The sequence below is a fragment of the Aphelocoma coerulescens genome, chromosome 2 (genome assembly GCF_041296385.1).
Source record: "Aphelocoma coerulescens isolate FSJ_1873_10779 chromosome 2, UR_Acoe_1.0, whole genome shotgun sequence".
NCBI lineage: Eukaryota > Metazoa > Chordata > Aves > Passeriformes > Corvidae > Aphelocoma > Aphelocoma coerulescens.
The window spans coordinates 20274029-20286182 of NC_091015.1; the positions used below are offsets into that span (position 1 = coordinate 20274029).

A 12154-nucleotide genomic window follows, 5' to 3' on the forward strand; every position below is an offset into this window, starting at 1 on the left:
ACTATCAAGCACACACAAGAATGCTGCTAGCTCGGGTGAGAGCTCAAAATGCACTTTCCTCCCTGCCTAATGCCAACAGCATCCACTGGAGGCAACCAAAACAAGCTAAGCAACAGAGACTGTGTACCAGGTTCTCCTCTTCTCTTAAGAAAATCAGGATACAAGCAATGGAAAAAGGATTCTAAAATAGAATAGTTCAAATTGTACCCAACCTTCTCATGAAAAAACAGACAAGTTTTCAAAGTGGATAGTAATTAATAGATACTCTCTTAAATGGCAATGATATACCATATAAGGAGCAAACAACATTTATCCAAATGCCTCAGTCACCCTCATTTATGGTGCCTAGAGACCTAACAAACAACAGACTGCTAGCAATCTGATAAATCGGTTCTATTCCAAAATCCCTGGAATACTCAATACAGCAAATGGGCCCTGTAAAATGTTTGTAGCCACAGTGGGAAAATTTTCCTTTGTTTACCCTGGTATTTTGGGTTTTCTGCTTACAAAGGCTGGGAATTCTTCCCTGTGCTGACAGAGTACCTTCATTTCCATTTCGGTCTGCTTCCTGACCTATATCATACTTAACACCTGCTGACATCACAATTTTCAATATATTTTTTGTCAAAACATTTTTTCAAAAAAGGATTTGAAGTCTCCTGTTAGCAGCTGGGGTCATCCACGCCAACGAGACAGGTGTCAACCTGTGGAAGAAATGTCCAGCAGTCACAGGGAGAAAATGGTCCAGCCATTGCCCAAATCCAGAAACTTCTGGAACACACAGAAGGTTGGGCCTCCTCACAAACTGTTTCTTTCCAAGGAAATTACAATGTAGGGGTGAGGAAAAAGGCAAGGGTGTTTACGTGCATCTCTTCTTGCCATGCTGCACATCGCGTGTGCTCCAAACCCACGGGCTTCCCACAGAGGGACTAAAGCATCCAATTTGATGGCTTTTGGCACGATAAGGACTTCAGCCACACCCTTCCACCACGGGCTGTACTGTACATAGCAAAAATCCACACGACCATTCCTATAGCCCTCTGTGGCTAAGAAGCAGCATGCAGCACTTGACCCAAAGCAGCACTGGAGCAATGCCACCTGGGGCTGGAGAGGACACCTGCCAGGACACAGCATCCAAACCCTTCCCCTCATCACACCTGAGCAGCCTGTGCAGCCTCACTGGCCCAGCAAACCAGCACAGCGCAGTTCAGCAGCTACACCATTGGTAAATGCCTCTCCAGCAGCTCACCCTCTTGTCTGAGGGTGTCTCCTTGCTCCCGTGGCTGACAAAATTCCTGCCAGCCAAGTGCAAAACAATGAAAAGCACTTTCCCAAGTTGGCAGAGATGGGGTTTATACACATCTCAGATTTTCATGGTGTTCTGGCTTGGGATAACCTACATAATAAAACTAATGATGTATTTTCAGGCAGATCCTGTCTTCCTGGAAATATAAAGGAAATTGTATTTCCAACTCTTGAATGATGACTAAAATACCAGTTTCACAGAAAAATTTAGTTATGCATACACGGTTAAACAGACTTGAAAGGGAAGTCCATTAGTACAAATAAGACCAAGTTAAGGTCTTGCTCCACAGCTGGCAGTACACATCAGTAAGACCTTTCAAGAAGCCTTATAAAGAGCTAGCAGAGAAAAATCCCTGAGTGACACCCAGAGTAAGCAAAGGTAAATGTTTGCCAGATTAACTGCAAATTGCAGCTGCTTGACTTCAAGAATGTGTTCTGAAAAACCATGAATAATGCCAGTCTTACAAATACAGTCAACTTTCCTAACGTGAAAAATAAAATCTTATGTATGCTGCCAAGAAAGTCTGCCTAGAAACTTTCTGTTTAAGTTTTTTACAGCCTAGGAATAGGATTTCCCCCAAGTCCATCTACCAAATATTCAGGCAATAAGAGGAGGTCATTCAATGTCTAAATCAAGGACTCTTCTTTTTGGATGCGTAAATTGATCCAGAATTTTAAGCTGATGGACTACAAATTTTCCAATGGGGGAAAATTAAAAATGTCTTGGAAACGGCAGAGATAATAATTTCATCTGGCCAAGGTCTGTCTTTATTTGCAAACAGCCTGCAGAAACAACAGAACTGGCAAGTCTAAACAGGTTAGTACTTTACAGTACAAAAATTAGAAAAATGGAAAAGATCAATGCCACCTCCTGAACAATATGCTGCAGTCTTTAGTCAGAAGCACAGTACAAATAGATCCATTTCAGAGCAACCCCAAGGGAACCATCAGAGAGGACAGACTCCCTCTGGAACTGGGGCTGGGGCTTTTGCTTTGCAACGTTGATAAAAGGACAAATGATGCACACATCTCCCAAAATCATACTATCTCAAACCCTGCTTGTTCCCATGGATGAACTTTCTCTCTTTTATTTAATGAAGCAAACACTGCAACAGTGGGTTTCATTATTATTTCATCTCTTCATTTCCCCTGGCTATTAGTAACTCCTAGCTAAATGTAAGCCACCCACAAGTGGCCACATCAACAATCAAACAACCATAGCTACAAACAGGAGATGTAGTATCAAAACCACACATTTTCCAGTCGTTTTGGGCTCCATTTGCCATTAAAAAAAATTAAGAACTAATAGGACATTCTCAAGATGATGTACATTTGATGCATGCTGGTAATAAACCCTAGATTTAGCTGACCCGGCTTTGCGAGAAAATACAGGGTAAAGGATAACGAAGAGAGAGTGACATCACATGTCACAGGAGACCAAAGGATTTTCTGAGTGCTGTGTAAGGATTGAGCTCTGGGCTGATGTAATGGATTTTGCCACAGTAGAAAGCAGATTTCTGATTGAAGGAATAGCAAATCAAATCCCAAATCCTGTGTTAAACAGGATTTTACCACATTGACTTTTAAGCATATAAACGGGACCAAATTAAGTAAATTGTGAGTTGAACTCTGAGTAGGAAATATTTGCAAGACAAAATGTGATACTCCTGTGTACTTCAAACAACCAGGAATCTTTCTAAAATAAATATAACATGGAGGCTGAGCACTGTGCAAAAAATTCAAGCATTGTTCTAAGCAGCTCTTGCTTACTAGCAATTAATCAGTAAGACTAGAAAAAAAAATCTTAAACCTTCCAGAGAGAAGTTGTTTCCATTAAAAAAGCACATGGCACACTGCCAATTCTCCCGGACTATCTCCAATGAATCACTGCTTCTTAGGCCTCAGAATGATGCTGTCTCTCTTTCCCTTGGCTGTGTTATCTCATTCCAAGGCTTTATCTCAACACCATACTTTATCATCACACTTATTTATTGCGTAAAGTGTTGAATAATTTTCTACATTCAGATTTTAAAGTATATCAGCAGCATAATTGGTCAAATCTATTGATGTGCTTTCATTTCTTTGTCATATTTTAGTAGCATTTTAAATACTGTTCACTTTTCTCAGATAATAACAGGAACTTGGAGATTTTACACATTTTAACCTTCAATATGTTCAAACTGCTTATGGAGTTTGAGCAAACACTATTTCTCCTAAGCATGGGAGGTTTTACTTCAACATATTATTTCAGCATTTTATTTAACAATACAAGCAGTTTAGGAAAGCATCTTATTTCCACTTCAGTTTAAATGGCAGATGATGGATAAATTGTAGCTAACATTGGAAAGAGATGTATAAAACCAACCAAGTCCTGATTAAACTCTATTACTAACTCAGGCAATTTTCTCAGCAATTATTTCAAGGACAAGGTTGAAACAGTATTTAATCTTTGCTTATTATAAACAAACATTTCCTTGACACATTACTGTTTTCAAAAGAATTCTTCAAAAATAAATAAGGTCAAAGAAGCTGGACAAAGAATAATTGATTTTTCAAGAGAACTACACATGCAATAACATGTTTTTAGAAAAGTATTAAGGGGAGATTACTGAACATATGCCGTACTTTTCACCATTTGTAGGAAAAATAAACCCAACTAGCAATGCTTCACTGCTGTCTCTACAGGAACAATGACTTCTGCCTTCAGCTCAGTCCCCGCAAAAGCAGGATCTGATAAGGACACTTTTGAGAGCCATCTGATCAACCATGGCTTAAAGCTGTATTTCTAAAATAAAAGACATAGCAATTAAAGGTAATTTGGCATAAAAGAGAAGGCTAGTTTTCACCCTGTAACAGACTCCCCAGGTTCAATCTGCAAAACAACTGAAAACTCGAAAACACCAGTGGAGACAACAGGAGGAAGCATATCAAAGGCATATATAAATATATTTCTCCTTTTCACTTCATCCATCCTCCCCTCTTTCAGCTCCCCACCTGTTTGCAGGAAAAAGTTCTCTTTGCTATCCAAGACCTGATTATCCTATTAGTAAACCGTCTGATGAAGACCATTTAACACATAGGGGACTACAGGTTTATGTAGTGCTTAGAATGAATGCTGCACATCTCAAGAGCATTATTAATGACTTTCTTGGCAGAAGAAAAAGAATTCATATATTCTACAATATCAGATTTTAAGGAAGTTTTTTATATACCTAGGACTGCTTCAGGCCCTACTCTTTTCAGGCCAGTCATATTCAGGAACTAAAATATGTGACCATCAGTAGAAACAACACTCACTAATTGTGCTCATGTGGATGTCACTCTACAATTTGATAACAACAAAAAAAAAGTTATTGTAAATTCCTGAGAAGATTTACAATTAATTTTAAAAGCATTGGAGCACCAATCTTTTCAATGAACCTAGTATTCCAGCAAAGTCTCAGTGAGATCACACAAAAAAAAGCAACATTCAAGTCTACAGGAACATATAATCAGAGCTGCAAGTACTGTCTAAACACATAGCCCAAGAGAAGACAGCTCTCTGCTGCAACTGCCCATAAAACTGGCAATTTTGTGACTAATTGAACAGAAATGGCACATATATTTTGCAGTGTATCTATTTAGTGAGGGACAAAACTAAGCACTCCTGAGTTGGAGCAGGTATGTACTGGGGGAGTATCGTGAAAGACAAAAGAGTCAGCAACACCCCCTGGTTAATTGCAAAGGATCTTTCTTTACTCCCTGAGTCCTGCCAGCGACTGGGAGCAGTTCATCTTCACGATGGAGAGAAACTGAAGCAGCTTGCTGCACATTGGCCAACCAGCAGTTATTTTCCTATGAATCGCTTGTGTTTTGGAGCAGAAGATGACATTTGCTTTACAGAGGATCAAACTGTTCCCTTTTGTTAGGCGTTTGTTCCCAATCAAAACCACACAGCATAAATGCAAACCCCGAAAAGCAATGCAATATTGAAAATTACAAAAAATACTTCAGGAACTAAGAAACTGTTTATGATGCACTTATATGTAATTATAAACTGAATTTTGCAAGTGACTTAAAACGTTATATCTAAAAAGAACCCCCATATTTTAAGGCCTTGTTAAAAAATTTCCAACTAGATAGGCCCATAAGAAAAAGTTGTAAAAATACTGCATTTATCTTCATAAAACATTTTTTACAGTGTCTGCATTAGCTATAAATATATGCATCAGAAACCTTGTTCCATTGCAGATACTTTGTATGTCTGTTCTTACTAGAACTAGAAGACATCTATGATAGCATATAATAAACCTTGCATCTCACCACAAATTTATTAAGACAATGCTGCACACAAGAACTAGAAACCACACTGAATTTTCTGGGAGAAATATTATCAGGGGACAAAATAAAACACTTGATTCTCATTCAATCCTATTCCTAATTTTGATCTTAACTGTTTACATCTGCGTAGTTCTTTCTTGGAGCTACTGCTATACCCCATGCAAGAGAGCAGTAAATACAGGCAATAAGCTGCAAGGCTTTTGAGAGGTTCAGCTCTTGCAAGTCCACTTTGATTAGAAAAACACTGAAAGATGGAGATTGTCAGAGAGCAATCACCAGTTATAAAGATATTTGGACAAAGAGAAAGGCTTAAGCCTAACTCAGTGTTTACGCTTTCTCCTCATTCCATATGCCATCCACTATGATGGAAGAGTCTCCAATTGTATCTTTAGCAAAGTTGCAAAGATCATTCTTTACCTTCATCAGTTTGACTAAATGCTTAAAACCCCTCACATCTCTGCCTGCCCCAACAGTTAAGCCCTTGCCTCCTGCCCCTCCTCCTCTGCATGGAGGCAGCTCCGTCACCTGCTGAAACCCTCTGGCTCAGCGATGCACAACTCCTGCCACACCTTTTGAATGTCCTGCTACAAAATGATGCATCTGATGCTGCCAAACTTGACTGAGTGCAAGCTGTGGCAGACACTGAGCAACTGGAAAGCCCCATTCCTCCTCTCCCTCACAGACCCAGAGAAGTACACAGCCAGCAGTCAAGACAGCAGCAATGGGAACGTCAAAGGAGGAGGTTCAACAGCTGCCACCCCCAGGGATGCCACCCACCTACATTCAGGGCTTGCATCTCCCTTGTTCTCTCCCAGCAGGCCACGTATAACCTCTCAGACACCTCTCAACACCCACCCATCAACTCAGCAAGCTCCAAAGCAACGCTGGCAATCATCTCAGCAGACATCAGAAATGAGGCCCGTCTTCAAAATTTCCACTGCTGCTTGGAAAAGGATGGGTTGACTTCAGCAGCATGCAGAGTAACATCAAACATGTACACCCATTCAAGGCTACAAAGAGAGCTCCTACCCTTCCGTTTTTAATAAAGGATTACATTTAGTTGTGTGTCCCCCCCCACAGTAATTTTCTCTTACCCTGCTACAATAAGTGTAAATGCAAGTAAGAAGAGCATCAAGATGTTTTGCCTGTTTGTTTTGGTTAGAGGGTGTGTGGAGTTTTTTTAAACACATGGCAACATTTTGATTTCTATTCTTAGAAACCATTTGAGGCAAAAAAGGGGCCATGAAAGAACTGAAGTCCACAAATGAACTTCCTTTCTGCTAGGTTTTTCTCAGCCATCTCCCCTTCAGTCATGCCTGCCAAAATCCCATACTTTATAGGGGCATCTGTTCTATTCTCTCCAGGCCAAAAAAGGAGACTTTTCAAGCTCTTACTACAGCTGAGGAAATCTATAGCTCAATGAGCCTAATGTGATTTTTTTTCCCCCATGTCTGCAGCTCCACAACTGCCATCAGAAGGGAAAGTCCCTTTCTCCCCTCCCCCTTCCTCCAGCCCCATGCTCCCAAACCAGGCCTCTTTTAAAAGCTGTCCTCCTCCCACTCCCCATCTAACTGCTTTTTACCACATGACTGAGGAACTGAGAACAATTCATTTATTCGTTTATGAGCCATAAATGAAACTCTACATCAACAGCTGAACTGACATATTCTTATGAATGCCTGCACTGCTCTAAGTTGTTCACCCCTGCTGTGAACTTGGTATACTTCATACAACAAGAAATACATTAAAAAAACAGTTTCTTTCCCATACTAGTACTACTCCTAGAGTAGGATCACAATAAAGGCAGTCTCACTCGATTTGACTAGAAACTGATTCACATTGCCCAGTACAAACAGCAGGTCACCCTAAACTACACTGCCTGCCCATGATTTAAAGTCACACATTGGCCTTCAGAGGAAAGTTCGGTTCCTTCCACTAACACCAGAAGAACAGAGCAGTACAGACATCATACTCCACATGCCAACTTCACTGTAAGGTGGCTTTATCCAAGTGCAATGCATTTCTTTCAATAACTTACAGTTTATGGTGGAAAACAGAGAGCACCACAATTCTATCAATTCCCCATGAAATAACAGTTTTTATGTGTTTCAAATAAGCAGACGTTCTAGAATGTATCACTGGTGTAAGGCTTCAGTGCAACCACAGCAGCAAGCACAGGCCACAAGCATCACTGCTGTGGCTTTCAGTGAAATCTGCAGAAGGAGACCAGAAAAAATCTGAACCCAACAAAACAACCCCAGACATTTGCATCAGAAATAGGAGATGAGAAAATTAAGCTGAGCAGTAGGTATATATTTTTATGTCTTACAATCAGTATTTGCACAATACCTCTAAAAGTGCCTCACGTACCTCATTTTGTTATGGGCAAAGGCTAATGGCAAGTCTGAAAAGCTCCTTTTTCCTCTATGAGCAAAATAAGTCTCATAATTTAAGACACACAAAGGATGTAAGAATATATTAATTGGCAAATGAACCCTATTTTTAATTATTTATTTATATTTTCTGGCTAGCCCCAATCTTGTTCACATACATCTTCAAGAAGCAGGAATAGTCCTAGCAGGGAAAAGAGGCAGGTTTTCAGCCTAAGATTGTTTAGTACCAGGCGTGAAGACCAAAGCTAATATCTGTGCCCACTCTACTCCAGCTCTTTGTGGCTCAGCCTGAAAATGCATAGCTTCACTGGCAGGCTGCATCTATGAGCTGAATACATAAGCTCTTCCCCTCACAAAAAAGGAAAAAAAAATTAAAAATCAAAGCTAAGCTCTACATCTGGAAGAAAAAAACACAATTAAAAGAAGAGGAATACACTTCTGACATTGCCCAGTTCTCTGGTGAAATCAAGATTAACAGGCATGTTTATGAGCAAAACTAAGTCAGTATTTTCAAATTTGTTTTTAGAGCAAATCTTAGTTCTACCATTCATAAAATTCAATAGGTAATTACACAGCTAGGCAAACGTCCTTAGAGGAAAGTAGAAGAATAATGAATTCCCTACATAATTATTTATAGCTGTGTTTTTGAGTGAACACAGTATAACAGGCATCAAGCCAATATTTAAAGGAAAAAAAAACAGATTTGTAAAACCTTAAATATTTCTGTAAGCTGGTCCATAGACAACAGCCTATCTCACAATCTAATCTGCCTTTGCAATACATAAAAATCCCAACAACTTATTCTGCCTCTGTGATTAATCATTATTATTTAAAATAAAACCTTGACAAAGACGGGTCCAGAAGCACAACCACAGAGTATGTAATGCTATCAGAACATGCAATTTGCTCAAAATAATGTTCCTGGGAAGTGCCATAGTGTCATGTGCAAACTATTTTGTCTGATCCGTATTTTGAAGAAACCCTCGGGAACAAAATCATTACCAAGCATCAGTCAAAATGGCAACAACTAGAGATCAGATCCAATTCATTCTTTCATAACTAACCCTAAGAACAAGCTGCTTATCATTCCAAAGCTCAAAAAAGATGATGAAAACTATATAACACAATGTCCTTTAGCTCCCTAAAGACAACTGATTATATTCAGTTAGGAGCTGACTGGTGTGCAATGATGCTTCTGCTTTTCAAATACACAGCTTAATTGCCAATACAACTTCACAAGAAAACAGAGGAAAAAATTTCCCTCTCCTGCTATTGAAAAGACAAGCAGTAGCTGCTACCAAATAAAAAGAAAGACAAATTGTTGTTATTTTCTAAAGCTCAAATATCATCAATAATATGCTGGAGACAAAGCTAAACAAACATTTTTTTTTGTAACAAACAAATAGAACATGATCCAAACATTACCCGAAAATCTTGTAGCTTTTATAGTGTCACAAGTAAAAATTAAAATAAAAATCTATATCAATACATAAAATTCACAGCACAAAGGAGCTTTAGCTGGATTGAAGAGAATGGGGTTTTAATTTCTATATTATATACAGATGCTCTTGCTCCAGTTTAAGCCTTCTTTTATACACATTAGAAACAATACTGGATAGATTGCTCTGCTCTACTTCAGCACTCCACAAAACAGATTTAAATGGAAAAGATCATTGCAAACAGGGCTGTGCAGAGCACATTTCATTCTTCTTATATAACAGCAGGAGTTTTCAAGCAATTTGAATGTTACTTGGTTTCATTTGAAGGAGAGAGAACAAAGTTGGCATTATTTTTATTACTGTAGCATGTGGTATGCGTAGCAGGAAAGTTGCCAGGTATATACTGGAGTATGTCCTTAAGGAAATACTAAAACACAAACAATAATGCTTTATCTGTGTTAGCAACAGACATGAAGTCCCTCCCTCCTGCAGCAGCTTTAACTTAAATGCCCAGCAGCTCTGTGGATTCAAAAGACTGAATCCTATCTCCTTGCTCTTGCCAAAAACCTCAATTGCCTTCAATGTGCATAACATCTCCTTAGGACTAAATATATTTGTCTTCTTTTGTCCAGCCACAAGATATTTCTCTGTTAGGAAATACCCACTTTCCATCAATGCTTATGACAAGAACCTGCACACCTCTCACACCTCCCACAGCTTAAGGACAGGCCAGCTGAATATGACACCTTCCTTCCAAACATTCTTTCTTCCTTATGAGGAATGCAGACAGATCTTAGTGACAAATGCTCAGGACAATCCCAGGATTCCTTCTTCAGCGCAGAGGGGAGTACTTGTAGAGATGCACATAAAAGTTGCAGGACAAGTTAAGAACTAAATGGGAAAGGAAACAGGAACCCAGGGAGGGGAAGGAGGTTGGAGAAACAAAAGGCAGCTATAGGCATCATAAGCATTGCTGAAACAAACAGGTTGTGTATATCCCATGTCTACATCAAAACCACTGTCAAATAACTCCACAAATCCCTTTTTAAGGAAGAACTGACCTCGGTTTTAAGATAGGACTAAAATAAAATAACAGGAAATGAACATCATTGAGTCTATAGGGGTTAAATTCATATGTCTGCCCTGCTTTTCTGCAATTTTCATCCATCTTGGAGAAACACAAAAGTTAATGGATTTACTTTTCTCCCTGCAAATAAATGGTTATTGCAAATCAATTATTCTCATTTATACCACGTAAAATATCCTGCCAGATAGCCAGATCCAAAGAATATGTAGACCAAGAGGGTTTCTGGGGAAAGCACAGCAGCTGAGCCAGCAGAAAATTCTGCCCCCATTCTGTTTAATACCCAGAGCACTGGGCACCCTGGTCACGTTGGTGCATGAGAAACCAAGCTGTCCCAGGAGAAGAATCAGAGCAGGAAAGCCTGTTGAAGGCACAATCCAAGTTCTGACAAAAACCTCTCAGCAGCAACTGTGAAGAGGCATTTCTCTTTTATCTGCTACATCTTGAACATCTCTGCCTGTACATTACTTGCTAGGAATGTTTTGTGGGGATTTTTTTGTAATTTACTCTGGATAATTTCACATAATGTATTTATTCATTAATTCATTTATCCATTAACATCCCTTCATTATCTTCAGTGACAGTAGCATTTTAAAACTGAGTTTTGCTTCAGCTATCTATGAAATCTCTGATTTTTCACAGAAGCCTATTCACCTTTCAATCATTTGTATTACATCACTCAAATAACTACTAAATTTTGATTTATTTCAGGGATTTTGATTTATTTCTTCTGTAAAATCTACATTTGAAGTCACACTCCCTTTAGAGCCCTCAGAAAGATATAGACACACTTAGACTACAGCTCACCAACCCTGCTTTCTATGCTAGTTTTGGAGATTTGATAAATCGTGGCTCACAGTCTGTAGAGACAACCAAATCTCCAATGACTATACAAGCCCACCTCAACATCACTACTTTTTTGATGATCCACCTCCTTGTGTATCCTCCTTTCCCTGCTCCCCACCATGACAAGAGGAGTAAGAGGATATACTTGAGACTAACTTCAGATTTCTTTTAGGTAAACAAGAAAGGCAAAGAAGCATGTGCAGCTGGTGTAAAATAAACACTCATACTCTGCTAAAAATGTTCCAGGCTGAATTGAATATCCACAAGGAGCTAAGGAAAACAGCAACACAGAATTCCTTACAAAGATTCCTTGGAAATGGGAGATCCTTTTGCTACTCTCAACCACTGCTGGGACTGGATTTTTTCACAGTATTTTAAGACAGGACAAAATATCCCAAACAAGTCATTTACTTGATCCAGGGTTTCCACCTTGATATTGTTTACTGCCATGCCCATAATCAATTAATATGTCATGTCTATGTCCAACTGACACAGAAATGTAATAAGGGCCTGACTTTATCAAATCCACATCCTACCACAAAACCTACCAATACAATCATAGCAGGACAAAGTCGAACAATTTTGTAAACAGAAGATGTGTACTGATACAATCAATGCAACATCCGTGGAGTCATTAAATGTTTGGGGATGAAGGAACACGCAAAACAAGCCAGTAGAGAAGGAGGGGTGATGCCTGCTTATGGTAAAACAAAAAACTCTGCTATGAAAGCTCCCAAATTCCAGAACCTCTCTGAAAAAAGATGGCA

The 12154-nt window shown here is 39.2% G+C and overlaps 1 protein-coding gene across 4 annotated transcripts in view; it reads right to left on the reverse strand.

The window, feature by feature from the left end:
- The window catches only part of CACNB2 (calcium voltage-gated channel auxiliary subunit beta 2), a 252833-nt gene that overhangs the window by 229073 nt on the left and 11606 nt on the right, over positions 1-12154 (reverse strand). The gene's annotated exons all lie outside the window — the stretch shown is intronic.